The 19,148-nt window shown below is 46.5% G+C and overlaps 1 long non-coding RNA gene across 2 annotated transcripts in view; it reads right to left on the reverse strand.

Annotated features, from left to right (window-relative positions):
* Positions 1 to 15,020, reverse strand: part of LOC138567203 (uncharacterized) — a 121,068-nt gene extending 106,048 nt beyond the window's left edge. For both annotated transcript variants that reach the window (XR_011302132.1, XR_011302131.1), the window contains exon 1: positions 14,836 to 15,020. This is a non-coding gene — a long non-coding RNA (uncharacterized lncRNA). The remainder of the gene's footprint in view (positions 1 to 14,835) is intronic.
* Positions 15,021 to 19,148: the final 4,128 nt, after the last annotated feature.

Raw genomic sequence — 19,148 nt, forward strand, 5'->3', positions numbered from 1 at the left:
TCTGCATAAAGGGGGTGCGCACTGGTGAGCCGCACTGGGACCCCACTGTGGGTAAAACAGCAATCAGAGTTTTAATGGAGGAGCCTGTTACAGTGACCCCAGCACCACACTTTGTAAAAAAAAATATTTTTATTAGCATTTTCTTTGGCTAATACAACAAATAACAACACACCCACTCCTTCCTCCCTACACCCCTCGCCCCAGATCACAGTGGGCCTCATTAAGGAGTGCGGCGGGCGCGGCAGGCTGCTGCCGGACTCATGAATTTTTCCGGTGCTTGGCTCCACGTAAACACCGGTGGGTTACGACCCCGGTGTTCCTGGAAGTCAGGTGCCAGAAAAATGGTAATCCCATAGTACTCAATGGGAATGGGGATGACGGAAGCACCGGCACTGTTAATAACGGTGCCGGTGCTTCCCGGAAAGTCCTGTCCCGCCCGCCAGGTCAGACCTGGAACTACAGTTATACTCTGACGCTTCAGGAAGGGAAGGTTTTGGGGTCATACTGGAGCAGGAGTGGTGCGCCCAGAAATAGCCAGGGCAGTGGAACAAGAAGGGTAGGACTAAGAATATAATGGTTTTAGAGCTATTTCCCATTGTCCAGGCAATTGGGCAACAGCAAGGTGCGTTTCTGGTGCGACAACGAGGCCGTGGTTCAGGCCATTAACTTGCAGTCAGCCTCCTGCCCGACAGTTTTGAGCCTACTCGAAGTTTGGTGGAGGTGTGCTTAAGAAAGAATATTGAGTTCAGGGCACGGTATGTGCAAGGTGTGGTAAACAGGGCGGCTGATGCTCTTTCTCGTTTTCAGTGGCGCAAGTTCCGGGCAGCACAGCCGAATGCAATGAAGGAAGGAATGGCATTCAGGAGCGAGTGGTGGCAGCTGGTGACGTGGACCAGGCGCTCTGGAACTTGGGGGAGCGATCGCTCATACCAGGCGTTAGATCCCGCTACTGACAGGGCCACGGTAGGTTTGTCCACATGATTCAGACACAGGAAATACCTGGAGTTTCATTGGAGGAACAAGTGCGGGTATTTGTTGTCTGGGCTCATGGTAACAGTAAGAGCAGGTGTTGGGTGATGGTCACCTGGCTGCCATTGTGTTCCATTGCAAATTGAAGGGGTTGGGGGACCCTACCAAAGGGTTTTTGGTACACACAGCTTTGAAGGGATGTGGCCGGGTGGAGGTCCCCAAGCGGGACACCCGGCAATCCATTGACTTTGAATTACTGGAGAAATTGCTGTGCGCACTGGCCAGGATATGCTTTGATGGTTTTGAGGTGGCACTTCGCAGGGCAGTATTTTCACTGGCATTTTTTGGGGCCTTTAGGATCAGTGAACTGGTGGAAGCTGGGAAAGGGGACCTCTGTGGTAGGGCACTAGCTTTGGGGGCTGTACAGTCATGTCCTAAAGCAGACAGGGGGGTTTTGACAATTAAATTGCGCGTATGTAAGACCGACCAAGGGGAAAAAGGGAAGTTGGTGGTGCTCCACCAATCCAGCCACAGCAGTAGCTGCCCAGTCACTTTGTTAAAAGGGTATTTGATGTTGAGATCCCAGCAGCCAGACCCCCTCCTGGTGCATCTAAACGGGACACCACTCACCAGCTACCAGTTTAGGAATATTTTGTCAACCACCTTGGGGGCAGTAGGGGTCAAGGGGTTGGGATGGTCCTCTCACAGTTTCCGCATAGGTGCGGCCACAGCGGCCTTCTTGCAGGGCATGCAGGCACCCACTATTCAAAGGATAGGGAGATGGCAGTCTAACCGCTTTCAGCTGTATGTAAGGCCACAGGAGACTAGTGGCAGGTGGGATATAGGGTGAGGTTTTTCTACATCCAGGAACGGACAGATTTAATTTGTCAGACTTGTTGTTTTTCCAAAACGTTTTCTCAGACCCAAACATGGCACCTGGGCCCCAACCTGGGAATAGATAAGAACAAGGTTGTCTGGTTGGGGGCGTCAAGGATGAGGTGGCACACATTGTTACCAGCAGTGCACAGACGGATGTAGTGGAGGCCTGCGCCCAGGGTGCTGGGGGTGCATTTGGGCGGCAATGGCCTCGCCATCATGGGAGTGGGGCGATTATGGGCTCAGGTCCAGGTGGGCCTGTATGCACTGGTACAAGAATTGCCAGGCACCGACATCATCTGGTCGGAGGTGGTGCCCGGACTGCAATGACTCGCACAGGGGCATGGAGAAGTCCAAGCGCAGGCTCAACTGTGGGATCAAAACATTTACAAAAGCTGAAGGTTTTGGTTTTGTAAGGCACATTTGCCTAAATTCACTTCCTTCCCACTATACGACAGATGGGGTACATCTGTCGGATAAAGGGAATGACCTGTTCCTCAAAGCCATCCTTGGGGCACTCTTGAAGGCCGGGTGCAGCTAGAATGATGGTACGTTGCATGGAGCATGGGGGCATTGGGGACAGCGGGGGAGAGTTCAGGGCAGTCCTAGCCGGGGAGGAGAGTAGCGCTGCAGCTTGAACCGTGGGCAGGTTTCCCGATGGCCGTACTCGAGCCAAACTCGGACGATGGGCACTGACTCCCTTAGGGACACTTGAGATTCCTCATCTGCAAGATTCAGTGGCCTGAGGTGGAAGTACTCTGTGCAGTACAAATCTGGAGTGTATGTCCGGTGCCTTGCGAAAGCCATGGGCGGCAAGGGGACACTGAGAACATTGAGAACTAGAACTCTGCCCAGCTTTTGGGCAACTTTGAAAAGTATGATCGTGAACCATGATGCTTTATGGCTGGGACTGCCCCCTGTGATGCATGTTCGAATAAATTGTGACCTGTTTCCAAAATGTAAAACTAATGTCTGTCTATTATTGGTTAGTAAGGTTATGTTCCAGGGTCTGGCACCCCCCCTACGACAGAGGGGATGGTGGGCCAATGGGGGCTGACACCGCTATGTATGTTTTCTAAACTGAATATATTGTTTATGTAACTCTTCTGTTTGTTTGTTTGTTTATTTGGTAATGCGCACCAAACCCTTGGGTAGCCGGGCGCAGCAGTATAAAAGAAATCTTAAGCTTATTACAATATTGGCAAGAGTATAGCGAACACAAGGCAAACAGAAATATGTACAGTAATATATACAAACATGTGTGCAAGTACAAGACATAATTTAGAAAAGTCCGAAGCAATCTAGCAAGACTGTCTAACAGCTGAATATGTAATCAGGTTTATAGGTCAGACTATAAATCTAGGAATCATATAGCTGTGGTTGGGTGTTAATCAGGTTATGTGTCATTGGGCCGCAACCAGTTAGTTATCTTATGTCTAAATTTAGGGTACGGTTGTTCAATTCTGAGGTCGACGAGTGGTAACTTGTTCCAACAGTGAGCAGCTTTGACAGGGAAGCTAGTTCCTCCTGCGGTCGAGCCTTTAAACCAAGGAGTTTCTAGTTTAAAGGTGTTAGCCGATCTCATGGGTCGCATGGAGGTTTTCCTCGTAATTTTTTCCATTAGGTACGGGAGGGGCTAGGTTGTTCAGACATTTAGAGGTGAGGGAAGCTGTTTTGAGTAGGATTCTGTCCGTTATTTTTAGCCAATTAACCTCTTTCCTGAATTTGGTGACGTGCTCTCTGTGGGGGATGTTTAGTGCTGCTCTCAAGGCATTGTACTGCAGTCTTTGAAGTTTGTCTGTGATGTATTTGTTAGCTCCTGAATACAGGGAATTGCAATAGTCTAACCTAGACATGATGAGAGCATTAGCTAGAGTGATGCAGCTAGCACTGGAGAGGTACGGTCTGGATGTGCGGATGAGTTTGCAGGTGTAAGTGGTGGAGGAGGCGAGGGAGTTGACCTGCTTCTTGAGAGTGAGGGAGGAGTCCAGATAGAATCAAAGGGTTTTAACCACAGACATCACTTTGATAGGGTTGTTATCAATGCTGAAGGATGTGTAGTTTGGGCTTAGTTTTTGGATATTAGCTTCGGAGCTTAGGATTAGTATCTCTGTTTTATCGTCATTCAGGCAGAGGCCACGTGTGGCCATCCATGCCTGAATGAGGGTGTATATCTTGTTCACCAAGGCTGAGTCTGTCTCGTAGTTGCCCGAAAGGGGTATGAGGATCTGGGTGTCATCTGCATAATTCGTGTAGGTGACACCCAGTCTGTCCAACTTGTCAAACAAAGGCTTGGTGAAGATGTTATACATAGTGGAGGAGACACAGGATCCTTGTGGGCCACCACAGGTTATTTTGATAGGGTCAGCGGAGTCGGAGGTGGAGAAGACTCGCATAGTACGATTAGCTAAGAAGGATTGGACCCAAGCAATGGCATCTCTGGTGAAGTTGGTGGCAGATTCGAGGTGGTTGCATAGGACTGCATGGTCTACCAGGTCAAACGCTGCCGACAAGTCCAGTAGGAGGAGCAGGGCTGTTTTTCCAATATCCTTTAGTTCATCAATTTGTGTCTTGAGGTCTAACAAAGTTGTTTCCTTACCATGGAGTGGGCGGAAGCCTGATTGCCGTGTGCCAAGCAGGTGGTTGGCTTCCAGGTAATCCTGGATTTGTATGTAGGCGGCTCTGTCTAGGATCTTAAGTAGAAATGGCACAGTGGTGATAGGTCTGTAGTTGGTGGGGATAGTGGGGTCCAAGGTTTGTTTTTTCAGTAGTGGGAGGACCCATGATTCTTTGAGGTTGGTGGGTACCGTGCTAGATTTAAAGGAGGAATTTATGAGCTTGGTAATGAAGGGGGCTAAGTCCCTAATGCGTCCTTTATTATTTGTGCAGGGCAGGAGTAGCCCTTGCAGTTTGACGGTTTGAGGAACAATATTATTTTTTCTGTGTCGATTATGGAGATGGTCTTGAATCTGAAAGGTGCGGTAGACTTATTCTCCTGAGGTTGGGGTGTTTGTTGGTCGGAAGGTGACAGTGTGGCCTTTTTATTTTGCAATTTTGCCTTGAAGCAAGGATATTTTGTTAGAGAGGGCATTTTGTATGTTGGTGCACCAAACTTAGGCGGGGCAGCGTCTATAGGTTGAATAGGGGATTCCAATTCGCAGAGGATGGTGAATAGCTCTTTAGTGTTAGAATTAGCTTTCGCGATCCTATCATTAAAGGTGTTCTTCTTAGTTTTGATTATTTCTTTTTTGTATGCTTTGGCGAATTCAGTTAGATTATTTTTGTTATTTTCAGTGGGTGAGTGGCACCAGATAGATTGGAGCTTTCTTTTTGTAGTCTTAGACATTTGAGGTGGGGCGTAAACCAGGCATTTAGGTGGGCTTCCTGTTTTGCTTTGCGCAGTTTGATTGGGGCAGAAGCGTCTAGGGCTTTGATCATAGCATCATTGAAAGTATTTACTAAGACGTCAGGGTTGTTACTTTCCAGTCCAGATATGGCTGGAAGGAGGAGAGGGATAATATTTTCAGCAATCATATCCTTCTTGCTTCTAGTTGGGAGAAGAGGAACCGTGTTGTTGATTTTGGTGCTCAGGAGATCTAGTGTGGCGGAGAAAGTTATTAGATAATGATCAGTCCATGTTTGTGGAGCAATATCTGTAATACTGATATTGCAATTCAGTTCAGATACCCAGTCAAGGGTCCTTCCTTTGATGTGGGTAGGGCAGAGGACTTTTTTGATCAAGCCCGTGGTCCTTAATCAGGGCTGCAACTGACTCTGCATGTTTATTGTCAGTTTCATTGAAGCCAAGGTTGAAGTCTCCCAGCAGTAGGGTTTGGGAGTGATCTTTGGTGTTATTGGCTATGAGGCTAGTTAGATCATCTTCAAAGGTGCCTAGCGGCCCCGGAGGACTATATATCAGGTGGATTGAGAGCGTGCGATTATTAGAAAGAGACATTTTGGCTGTGAGTGTTTCACAGGATGAGTAGGAGGCTGACGTGGCAGGTCTGATGGGGTCGGTAGATTTGAAGATGATGGCTAGTCCACCACCTCTGGCATTTGGCCTGTCAGCTCTGAGAATTTGGTATTTATCAGGCACTGCTAGCATTAGTGTTGGTCCTGCAGCCTCGTGAAGCCAAGTTTCAGTTATGGCCAGTAGATCCAGGTTGTCATTATGTAGGATGTCAGCAATTTCTGTGGCGTGGGCCACCGCTGATCTTGAGTTAATAAGGGATCCTATTAGTGTCAAAGAATTATTGTGTTTGGTTGTTTGACAAGTTTTAGGTGGTATGGTATCTAGAGTTGAGAGTACTTTGGTAGAGGTTTGAGCGCTGGTATAAGTGGATTGCTTGACTAATCGAGGCAAGTATTTTGGCTGGGTATTGGTACGTCTATTGGCATTATTCGGATGGTTACTTACAGGTTCATAAAAGCTGGGCAGTCTGGACCTGAGTCTCAGGTTTCTATCCTTGGGAGGGCTGGTTTTGATAGTAAGGGCCATTATGCTAAGTATAGTGTTGATGAGTATTAGGGTTAAGGTGACTTTGATAAGGCAGGTAGGGGACATTTCTGTCTAAGCAGTGGTATGTCTTAAATGCTTATGATTGGGGCACTAATGACTAGGGAGTACAGTGGGCTAGCATACAGTACATTTAAATTGTAGAAATACAATGAGGATGTTCAAGCGTACTGGCATCTCGATTTGATTTTAGCGCAAGAGGCCTAGAACACTGGTGACTAGGAGGTGCAATGAGCTAACATACCGTACATTTAAATTGTAGAGATACAATGAGGATGTTCAAGCAAACTGGCATCTAGATTCGATTTTAGCGCAAAATGCTTAAAACACTAGTGACTGGACAATTATGGCTGTAGGGTCCAACTAAGTTCAACAATTACAGAATGGGCTAAAATGCAATGTGCAAGCAGGATGCAATGTGCAAGCAGTTGGGAGCAGTTCTATCTGCAGGTCCAACTAAATTCAACAATCACAGAATGGGCTAAAAAGCAATGTGCAAAACAGGTGGGAGCAGTTCTAGCTGCAGGTCCAACTAAATTCAACAATCACAGAATGGGCTAAAATGCAGTGTGCAAGCAGGTAGGAGCAACTTTAGCAGCAGGGGTGCACCTGAGTTCAAGAATCATAATATAGGCAAGAATGCATAGAGCGCTGTACAGACAGGTAGGAGGAGGAATTCAATATTGTTCAAGCTGGAGTGCAATTAAAAGACAAATGTAGGGTAGGTGGGCTCACTTATGGTAATCCTAGGTTCAGTTCCCAGTATAGGCTGTGAGAATGATTAGTGCAGTACAGTTGGAAACGCTGGCCACAGACGGTTGCAAGGCAGGTTTCAAGCTCTAAAGCCGTTTGGTATAACGTGGACAGGGTGGCAACGGATGATGGCATCAGAGCATGTTAGTACCGGAGGCAGGAGTGACTGACTGAAGTTGTTGGAATAGGTGTCACTTTAGTCATTTTGTTGCGCATAGCAGGATGTCAAAGACATAAGGTTGGCAGAAGTAATTAAAATCGTGTATGTAGTGCTTACCAGCGCGTAGATAATGCATGTACGGCTGCTTGGGCAATGCGATCCTGCACAAAGATTAACAGGGAGGGTCAGCAGCAGCAGGGGGTCTGGCCTTGGCCGCTGGTCACGCTCTGGACAGGCTCGGGACAGGTCACCAGCCTTTGTGCTAGTGCCTTCGTGCTGGGGACGGCGTGCGCCTGACGGCGGGTGATTTGTCCAGAAGTATGCAGCCTGGACCAATGCAGACTCGGGATGATGTTGGGTGGATGCCTTAGGCAGGGACACACTGTATGGTGAATAGGGCGGCCATCTTAAGAGGTGGTTAACCTCGTGGAACGGTATCGCAGCGCTGGGTAGGTACTCCAATGCAAAGCGTGGCAAAGGGAAAAAATGCCGGATGTTTAACACGTTGTTTCCTGGATGGAAGATTATTCTGCATCTGTGGTACTTTTTGATTGATTCACTGAGTGCATTTGTTGCTCATTTGTTTTTTTATTTTGAAATGGCCAGCAGTTGTTATTGGACGCTGGAACGAGGAAGGTGGCTGATTTTTTTAAAAAAATGCTTTCACAGGAAGAAATGAAAAAGTCAGGATTGTTGAAAAGCGCCTAATGCGCCAGTCACAGTCCTCAGTGTCTTCCCAGCGCTGGCTATTGAAGCAGGCCTGTCAGCTGGCCCCTGCCTCGTCTGTCTCCTCCCCATCCCCTTACTTGTTTTTTCTTCCTTTCCCCCACCTCCCCTCTCCAGCACTATCTGACATGTTGTCAGGCCTAGTATTAATGCCGCTTGTTTTGTTCCTCCTCTCCCTTTCTGCAACCCTCTCCCTCACCTTTTGTTTTTCTCCGGCTTTACCAGAAATGTAGTCAGGCCTAGTATGGTAGTCGCCTGTCTGTTTCCATTTCCTTCCCACTCTCCCCCCTCCCTTCCTTATCTATGTCTTAGCTCTTGCACTATCTGAAATATCTTCAGGCGGAGTACGATAGTTAATTTCACATCCTTACTGTTCATGGCCTGTAAGAATGTCATTCTATGTTAAGACGGAGGCGAGCATTATGCTTCATCTTCTCATTTATTTAGCTCTCCAGCAGTTTCAACAAATCAATAAAATGTCCATCTTTTCATTGAAAATAAACATTTTCTTTTTCTTTTTAAAACTTAATTTCCCATCAACCCTAGGTCCCGGTTCCCTGTGTCCTGGTCATGTGACCTAGTCCTTCCTCTTCCTGTAACCTCCTCTTCTTTTCCTGCTCTCCAGAGATAAGTACCCTTTTCATCTAGCTGCGTAACTTGACAGCATTTGTATGAGGGTATTGATAGGATTGACTGTATATATGTAATATTTACATAACATATTCATATGGGCTGTAAGCGCAGGGACCGCGCAGCGTAGAATTCCGAGTTTGTGATAAGGTGTCATTTTATAGTGCGGCGGCCCTGTGCTGCATTTCCAGCACATTAGGGGTTCGTCGAAAATTCATTATTTCTATTTGCGATCGTCGCGAAGGAACCGAGAAGGAAGCCCGAGGAGCCTGCCAAGGTCTCCTCTCCTCGCGGGCGCAGGCCGCGAGCGAGTGATTGGCCCCCACCCCTCTGGCGGCGGAGGGCAAAGGCTCCGAGAGCCTGACAGCGCCTGCGAGCCCGCTCGCGGGAGTCGCGAGCGCAGCGGCGGCCCCCACCCTTGGAGGGGCGCAGCGGGAGCTCGTGCAGAGTCCCGCTCGCAGCCCCCTCCCTCGCGGGGGAGGAGCCTAATGCCGCGAGCCTTGGCATTAGGATTGGAGGAGCACACGGCCCCCTCCTTTGGGAAGGAGGGGCCTAATACGCTCCGTAAAGTTTCGCGGGCATTGCGCCCCGGTCTCCTGTCAGTGACAGAGATTAATTGCTAGCTAAAGATACGGAGACGCCGAAGGAGCGAATTACAGCATATAGTGCAGCATTTCAGCTCAGACAGAGCATACCATCAGTACAGTGCCCTACACTGATTAACACAGAAGCTGCTTGACAGCCTACGTGCAGCCTCAAGAGAAGAGTGAGTAGTGGACGTGCCAATACGCCTGTACAGGTATTACCAGGCACCTGCCAGCACACAGTATGGCTGAATATGAATGGAGTGAGGAAGAGCAGGAAGCCACATACCCTTTAGATTTGGCTCAAAGCTTCAAAGATGTGCTAGGCAAATCACTCGTAGAGGCAGTGGCTCTTGGGGTTAGACCCCTGCAGGAACGCCTACAGACAATTGAATGTTTCCTGAGCCAAAGAGCCAGAGGCACCACACCACGAGCAAGCACGTCCACAAGGGCAGTGCCAGAAGTCCCACAGGGGTGTAGTAAGGCCCGCAAGAGCGCAAACTCTTCTGACCCCCCGGGCCAACTTGAAGGGGTAGATCCAAAGGCCCCAGAGGCATACAACGCTTTCCTTAGGCTAAAAGAAGCCTTTATGTCCAAGTCAGGGGTGCCAAGCCTCTTGACCCCGACCCAGGGGAAGAAAATATGGGAGACACCGAAGAAGAGGTCCCTCAGGAAGAGGACCTCGCAGAATCTCCGACATCCTCGCAAGAAGAAGGTGATAAAGAAGGAGAGGAAGGGAGCTTACCACCTCCGAAAAAGAGACTGAGGAAGTTGAACAATATTGAGGAAGAAACCTCAGATATGTTTCAGTCAGAATGGGTGCCTTCCCCAAAAGTAGCGCGATACATGACTCAGAGGCTTCGCAAGGCACTTGAGAAGGAGGTGAGGCAAAGGATGAGGGCTGAATGCCCTAGACCGGAACTCCCAGCAAAGGTGGCAGAAGCACCGGAATTAGATCCTAAAATGCTAGCTTTTGTAGCTGAATCACACAGGGATCCTAGAAAAGGAATCGACCGCTCATGGAGGAGTTGCCAGGAGAAGGTCCTGGATCTAGCTGGTCCACTGGCAAAAATTATGGACCTGGCAGAGCGAGCGAAGGATACAGGGGAGGAGATTGACCCAGAGGTGTTGGCAAACTGGGCTCAAAGAGCCGTATGTCTGTTAGGGAACGCAAACTGTGCGATATACTCGGAGCGCAGAAGAGGACTATTGCTGAAAATAGACCAGAAATTAGGAGACCTATCCTCTTACGAGGCAGGCGAGGCAGCACGGGGCCTGCTCTTCGGTGAAACATTCGGAAAGGAGATGGGGAGGTTCGTAGGGACCTACACCTCGCTGGAAAAGGCACAAGCCTCAATAAGAAAGATCTTCCCCGGAAGAGTTTTTGGAGGGACCGGTCGATACAGAGGCCGAGCGGCCGGTCGCTATCAAACGTCCAGAAGGCCTCAATCAAACAGAGCACAATACTGGGAGGATAAGAAACCGGACACCTTCTTCCAACCCAGAGGTCGCTTCCCCAGAGGAAGGCGAAGCAGAGGACAAGGAAGAGGACAGTACGTCCCCACAGGTGAGAGCGTCCACATATCCTTCAGTAGGGGGGAGGACAGCGAAGTACTGGGAAAACTGGCGCACGCTTTCCAACGTCGCTTGGGAGCTACAGTCAGTCAGAGGCTTGCACATACAATTTATCCAGACCCCAACCCAGTACAATGCCCCCAGACCAATAGTAACGGCGCGAACAGAGAAAGATTTGTTACACGCAGAACTACAGAGTCTAGCGAAGAAGCGAGCTATCGAGCCTTGCAGGGCTCCGAGGTTCATCAGCAATATGTTCCTGGTCCACAGAAAAGAAAAAGTGAGACCAGTCATAAATTTGAGGGACATGAACGAGTGGGTAGTCTACAACCATTTCAAAATGGAAGGGACTCACCAGCTGAGAGACACACTCAGACAGGGCGACTGGCTCGCCAGAATAGAACTGAAAGATGCTCATCTCACGATCCCAGTAGGAAAAGAATACCGATCTTTCCTGGCGTTCGACTGGGACGGGCAATTATGGCAATTTGCCACAATGCCGTTCGGACTAGCGTCCGCTCCCTGGGCATTTACGAAACTGATGAAGCCAGTAGCAGCAGCGATCAGGGAGAAAGGAATACGGATCATCATCTACCTAGACGATATCCTGATAATGGCGAGCAGCGAAGACGTTCTTCGCTACCAGACCAGCTGGGTGGTGAACCTCTTAACCTCTCTGGGATTCCTTGTGAATCGAGAGAAGTCGGAGATGGTACCAGCAAGGAGAATAGAATTCCTGGGCTTTATTATAGATACCAGGACAGCGACCCTGGAGCTGCCGAACAGGAAGATCAGAGACATAAAAAGAGAGATAAGGAACTGTCTCGGCAGCCCAACCACATCACTGCGAACAATAGCGAGTATTGTGGGCCTGTTAGCGGCATCCATCCAAGCGATATTTCCAGGACCCCTGCATTATCGAGCGCTACAGAGGCTGAAAATAAGACACCTTCAGCAAGGGCTCAACTACCACCAGCTAGTGCCGCTAGACCAAGAGTCCAGAACAGAGCTAGAGTGGTGGCTCCAGAACATGGAGGCATGGAACGGCAGAGCCATTTTTGGCGACTGCCCGGATATAGTAATAGAATCAGATGCCAGCAGGGCAGGCTGGGGGGCCCCATGTGGGGAGCTCCAGACAGGGGGCAGATGGAGCTCGGAGGAGCTCAAGCTGCACATAAACTGCCTGGAACTATTGGCCGGCTCTTTTGCAATCAGAGCTTTCACGAAGGACAAAGTGAATTCATGTATCCTTCTGAAGATGGACAACATCTCAGCAGTCAGATACATAAATCACTTAGGTGGAACGAAGTCCAGATTGTTAGCGGATATAGCCAAGGACTTTTGGCACTCCTGTCTGGAGTCAGGGACTGCGGTAATAGCAGAATATTTACCAGGCGCTCAGAATGTAGTGGCGGACTGGAACTCCAGACATCTAACAGACTCCAGCGACTGGAGGCTAGACAGAGCAGTCTTCCAGCAGATAGAAAAGCTCTGGGGACCGATTCACACAGATCTGTTTACGTCCAGACTGAACGCTCAGAAGAACAGATTTTTCAGCTGGAGGTTAGACCCAGCAGCAGCAGGGACAGATGCCTTCCTACAAGATTGGAGAGAAGAGATACTATATGCGTTTCCTCCATTCGTAATGATAAGCAGAGCTTTATCGAAAGTTCGCAGGGAGGCAGCGAATCTGATAATAATAGTCCCGATATGGAAGTCGCAAGTATGGTTTCCAACGCTGATGGAACTGATAGCAGACTATCTAAGAATATTGCCGCAAAGAGAAGACCTTCTCACGGACCCAGTTGGGTTGTATATCCCTCTGAAAGCGAAGGGGACGCTGCCGCTGATAGCGTGCAGGATAGCAGGAGACGCTGGAATCTCCCAGGAATTTCGGCACAAGCTGCGAGTCTCATCGCAGAGTCATGGGCTCCGTCGACTAGAAGGAGCTACGACGCAGCATGGAACAGATGGTCAAGGTGGTGCAAAAGGAGAGGTTTTCATCCCGTTTCTGCCCCTTTAGTAGAGATTCTGAATTTTCTAGCAGAACTCTTGCAGGACGGCAAAGCCTATCGAACGATTGGAGTATATAGATCCGCAATATCAGCAGGCCATACTCCTATAGAAGGAGCCCCAGTAGGGGAGAATGTAGCGGTGATTAGACTTCTAAAAGGGATTACATTTAGAAAGCCACCGCAACCAAGATACAAGTCCCTGTGGGACGTTACAGTCGTACTACAACTATTAGCAGACTGGCCCGGTAATAGATACTTATCGCTAGGCAGACTGTCAGAAAAGTTGGCAATGCTTCTGTGAATGATTTCTTGTAGAAGAGTGGCAGATGTCAGAGCCCTTGAAATAGACAGAATGGTATACGGTCAAGACGGAGTGACTTTCCATCTTGCCAGGAGGACAAAGACAGACTCCTCATCAATAACATACCCATATATGCAAGATCATCTAAAATGGTGCGTGGCCACATGTATAAAAGAATATGTGAATAGGACAGCTGAGCTGAGACCGATGGGGATGGCGCAATTGCTGATAGCGCGCATGAAGCCGCATAAGGGCGTAGCGACAGCCACCATAGCGAGATGGGTTCGAGAAGTTATGACTCTAGCAGGAATAGACATGGCAAAATTTGGAGCACACTCAGTGCGAGGGGCAGGGGCGTCCAAAGCACTGAGGCAGGGTGCAACGTTACAGGATATACTGAAAGCAGCTGATTGGGCAAGTGATAATACGTTCAGAACGTTTTACTTTAGACCTATTAACACACTGGCAGAAGCTATGGTAAGAAGCTTTGAACAAGCATAATGCTTGCCTCCATCTTGACATAGAATGAAGATTCCCCCTGCTAATAGCGGAGGGAGCTCTTGATTCTATTAAAGACAAGGAGGCGAGCATTACTTTCCCACCCTAGATACAAGGGAGAGACAAGGTGATGACAAAGTAATGTACTGTGATATGTATCTGAATGAATAACAAGATTTTCCTCTCAGAATAGGGTGTGTATCCGCCGCCCTAACATGTATTGTTGTTTCCGTCTTAGGAGGCGATCAGAAGAATAGCTGAAGACGTTCGAGAAAAGAACGGGACACGTTGATCAGGATCGCAAGTTAGAATGCGAGGGATCTTTTCCGCAGAGGTCTACAGTTCAGAGACTTTCCGGAACAAGTTGACAGTTCAGTAATGGTTAAGATTGCAGTTGAAAAGCAGTCAAAGAAGAGGAGGTTACAGGAAGAGGAAGGACTAGGTCACATGACCAGGACACAGGGAACAGGGACCTAGGGTTGATGGGAAATGAAGTTTTAAAAAGAAAAAAAAAATGTTTGTTTTCAATGAAAAGATGGACATTTTATTGATTTGTTGAAACTGCTGGAGAGCTAAATAAATGAGAAGATGAATCATAATGCTCGCCTCCTTGTCTTTAATAGAATCAAGAGCTCCCTGCGCTATTAGCAGGGGGAATCTTCATTGTATTTCCCCTTGTTCCCTCCATTGCCTTCAAGCACTTTGAAACACACTGTGTATAGGCGCTATATAAATAAACTATCATATCGTATATCATATCACATTAGTGCTCAGCTCAGGAGGGCCCTGTGCTGAAGGCCACCCTGATAAGCATGCAGAGCAGGCCAGCCTTCAGAACATCAGCATTCCCCCACACCTCGCGCAGGCAAGAACATACATATGCAAATGGCTCTCGTTGTTCTTTGACTGTTTGTCCTGGGGCTATTTTAGCATTACACACTACTCTCTTCAGTGGGAGGGGGTGAGAAGAGAGCCTGGGAAGGAGGTGTACTACTGTTGTACATGAAGGGATGGTGGAAAGGAGTATAAGAAAATGAGAACAATCGAGGAAATGAGTGCCCTCATTAGAGAAAGGAAGAAAGAGAAAAGACACGGGAGAAGAGCTGTAGAACAACATTGGGGACGTAGCCTAACGCAGAGGAGAATGGACGTGTAGCCGCTCTGCTCCGTCCCACCACCATTTAATATAGCATATATAGCAAGTACTATATATTTTGCTGGCTTTTTCTTACTTCTCTGCTCTGTACTACTGCAGGCATGCTCCGTGTGTGTTTTTTATGTCTCTGACGCGGTTCTGCTTCAGAGGAGCTTCCTGGGCGGTCTGACGCCACTTCACCGGCAGCAACTCCTGAAAGAAGTCCGTGCCTCATGAAGAGACGCTCGGCGTCACTCTCACAGTGACATGCCGGTCTCTGCCCAGGCGGCCCCTCCTTCCCATTGACGCCACCTCTGGTAAAGTTATATAATGCCACGGACATCATTTTGGAAGTAAACATTTCTCTTTATTACACGCTCCATCTAATTATTGATAACCTCAAATGCTGTGCTTGTTGGACACCTTCAATACAAATACAAACTCTTCTGGTACATCATTTATCTTTTATTTTGAACTGAAGAACATTTCCTAATGCTGTGTCTTCTGTTTTAACAATTACAATGCTTTCTACCTCCTCAACCTGTTGATGAAACAATTCAAAATAAGTAACTTTCTTGCTTCCTTGCTGGCTACCTTTGTAAAGTTTGTCACATTATAAAGTGTTAAGAAGCCAATATTTCAACTTCCGTTATTGGATACATTATTGATTTTCATGGTCTACAAAGCCACTCTGCCTTTCACTTCTGTCAACCATCACTGAATCTATGGGGATTTTGGCGCTTACGCTCCCAAATCTACGTCATAAATGTCCCTACTACTTTTGTGCTGTGGTTCAGTACTTCACTGCTTCATTTTATTGGTAGTGACATATCACTCAGCTTTATCTTCTGTTTTGCTCCTTGTTATTATCTGCCTAGTCCGTTTGCTCTTCCTACAAAGGAAGTAGTCAGACTAAATAATATGGACATAATAATTGCAAACCATTTGATAGACTACCTTACCACTAAGTGACTCTGCCAATATTAGATACATCCTCTCATATGAGATCAGGAATACCTATTACTTCAAGCAGTCTGTGGCTTCAGTTCGCTTTGGATCATTGCCCTGTCTGGTCTTCAAGCTTAAGAACTTTCCTGCTTCTAACTTTATTCGGAATACAGCTCTGTCTCTAACTGCAGCTAGAATGGCCACCAACAAAAACAATTAAAAAATGTATCTACTACAAAGGATTCTAATACTTCTACTACCACCCTTAAAAGACCTAAAAGTGATTTGCCACCCCCATCAGGTATTTCTGATCAAGCTATTGAAACTATACTGTCAGAGATCAGAGCTCTCAAACCTTTCATTCAGACCACAAACATCCAACTACAACAATTAGATGACAGATGGAAGGGCTTTGAAAATAGAATGGAGGAGGTGGAGAAAAGAGTTAATCTAGTGGAAGATGTGTCCCCCAGAGTGGCGCAACTGGAGAGATCTGTCAAAGATCTTCAGAAACACAGCAAATATTTGGAAAATTGCAGCCGATGAAATAACCTCAGAATTTCTGTTCTCCCCCAGGAGTCAGAGGGAACTAACCACATTGAATTCTTACAAACGTTTTTGCCAGCCTTACTTCACCTTCCTCTGGAAACGGTATTCAACATACAACATGCTCATCGTATTGGTCACCCTTCAGCTTCTTCTACTTCTCGTCCCTCCCCAGAATACTTATCTTATATCTCCTCGAATACTCCCAGCTTCCACTTATCTTATCTACGGCCAAAGATCGTAAACCCCTCATCTGGCATGGAAGCAAGTTATTCATATCGCAGGATGTGGCCAAATGCACAGCTCAATGCAGAAAGATATTCCTATATTTTTGTCCAGCTCTAAAGCAGCTCAACATTTGTTATGGGTTATATCATCCATGTTCCTTCAAAGTTACATATGAAGGCTGCACTGCTGTGTTTGATGAACCTGATGACTTAAGAACTTTCATACGCTCCATTAAAACTGAAGGCATGGACATCTCATCTCCCCCATGTGCCTCCACTTCACTCAGTACTTAAAAGTGCTATTCTTCTATTTGCTTGCCGTTACACAACTGATGCTACAAATATTCGTTTGACATAATGTAGTGGGACGGACACTGCTGTTACATCCTTCTACTGCGTGTCGTTCGCTTTCCTTTTGACGACTCAGCAGGTGTCACCCGTCCCTGACATTTGCTTCTCCCCTCATTCCCTGTGTCCTGGTCTGATTTCCCTCTTTAGTCGTCTTTTTTCTTGTTGTTTTCATATATATATTACTTATGATCAGACCTCCCACTTCCTGTCCCTATACCTTCTGGGTTCTCCTCATGTGTTCTCTCCTAGGTTTAGGTGATTATAACTGTACCTTTACAATATCTAATCATAGTACTTTTTTCGCTATCAGACTTTTCTTCCATACATTCTCAAATGATTAAATGATTTTTAAATGTGTTACGTGGAATATTAAGGGCTGTAATAACCCTATCAAAAGAAATAAGATTCTATCTCCCTTGAACAAATTGAATCCATCTGTAGCCTGTTTACTAGAGACACATTTATCAAATATGGAAGCTATGAAACTGAACTCCCATTGGGTTAAAGGAGTCATTTCCATCCCTGCTGTCGGCAAGAAAAATTGAGTGGCCATATTAATGAGCAAGAAAGTACCGTTCAAAATCTTAGATAAGGGTGCTGACACAGATGGAAGATGGTCATGGGTCAAACTCCTGATTGATTCTATACACGTTTCCATTTTTAATATTTACGGCCCAACCCTACCTGATCCTAATTTTTGGATCTCTGTCAAACAAATGATACTCAATAACAGCTTCACAAATGTAATCATGTGTGGCGATGTCAATCAGGTTCTTGACCCGTTCCTAGACTGGAAATCCAGCTGTGTGTTTAAATCTACCAAGTCAAACAAGTCATTTCTTAAATGTCCAGCTGAAATCGGTCTTGTTGATTCTTGGAGACTCTACCATCCCACGCAACTTGACTATACCTTTCACTCACTCCATAACACACTCTCATGCCTTGATTACATATTTTCCACTAAAAACCTCACAGGGACCATTGTTTACTCTAAGATTGCAAACATTATCATATCTGATCACGCCCCTGTATGCACATCTTTCTGTCTCTCTGATGTTAGTAAACCATCATCTGGCTGAAAACGAAACAATTTCTTATTACAGGACACACAGTTCCTTCAATCCGCCCATTCCTTTGTTCATCAATTTCTTGCCAACAACCAAGACTGCGATAGTTCTGTTGTGAACAATTGGGATGCGTTCAAAGCTGCTTTGAGAGGTCATATCATGGCCTATTCGGGGGAAAAAGAAAGCATTACCTAAAGAACATCTGGATGATCTCTACTCACAGCTCACTCAAGCTGCGCAACATTATTACAATAACACTAACACAGACAATCTCCGTCAGGTCATGGCTATACGCTTCCAAATTAACAAAGAGATTACTGATCTAGCTGCAGGAACCATTCTCAAATACAAAACAAAAATTTACCAGACCTCCAATAAAGCTGGCAAGCCGTTAGCCTCCTACTTGAAAACAAAAAAGGAAAAACATTATATATCCCTCATAAAAGATTCCTCAGGCACCTCATTTAATCAACCTAATGATATTCTAAAATGTTTTAAAAAGTTCTATGAGGATTTACATACTTCTGACAATTCAATTTCTCAGAATAATATAGCTTCATTTCTCAAAAACATCAATAGATCTTCATACCCTCAAACTGATCTTTCCCACTTAGTTAATGAAATTACACTGCACAAGATTTCCCGAGCCATTGGTGGATTGGGTAGAGGAAAAGCCCCTTGTCCCGACGGCCTCTCCACTGAATTTTATGACTGTCTTTCTCAACCCCTTATACCTAAACTTAAAACCCTTTTTTCCTACTTCATATCTCATAAATCTTCCTCTGGTTCATTCTCTGAAGCCCTACTTATATTATTTCCCAAACCCGATAAAGACCCTACACTCCCCAATAATTATCAGCCCATCTCCCTTATTAATGTTGAAAGTAGGATCTTTGCAAAAATACTAGCCAACAGAATTGAATCCTCCCTTCCTAACCTGATCAAAGTAGACCAAGTTGGCTATGTTTAAGGACGTAACATCTCCTCTAATGCAAGGCTACTATTAGATGCCATTCACTCAGTAGCAAAAGATAAAAAAGACAAACAGGGTTATGCAGCCATTGCATTAGATGCGGAAAAAGCTTTCGATCGCGTCAATTGGGACTTTATGTTTCAATCTTTACAATGGCATGGTTGTGGTGACAAGTTTATTTCTCTTGTCAGACTTCTCTATTCATCCCCAAAATCCCCAATATGTATCAATGGTCAATCCTCCTCCTCCTTCCCTCTCTGCAGAGGTACTCAAACAGCGCTGTCCCTTCTCCCCAATC

Source organism: Ambystoma mexicanum, chromosome 2p (assembly GCF_040938575.1).
Source record: "Ambystoma mexicanum isolate Mex_15411 chromosome 2p, UKY_AmexF1_1, whole genome shotgun sequence".
Taxonomy (NCBI): domain Eukaryota; kingdom Metazoa; phylum Chordata; class Amphibia; order Caudata; family Ambystomatidae; genus Ambystoma; species Ambystoma mexicanum.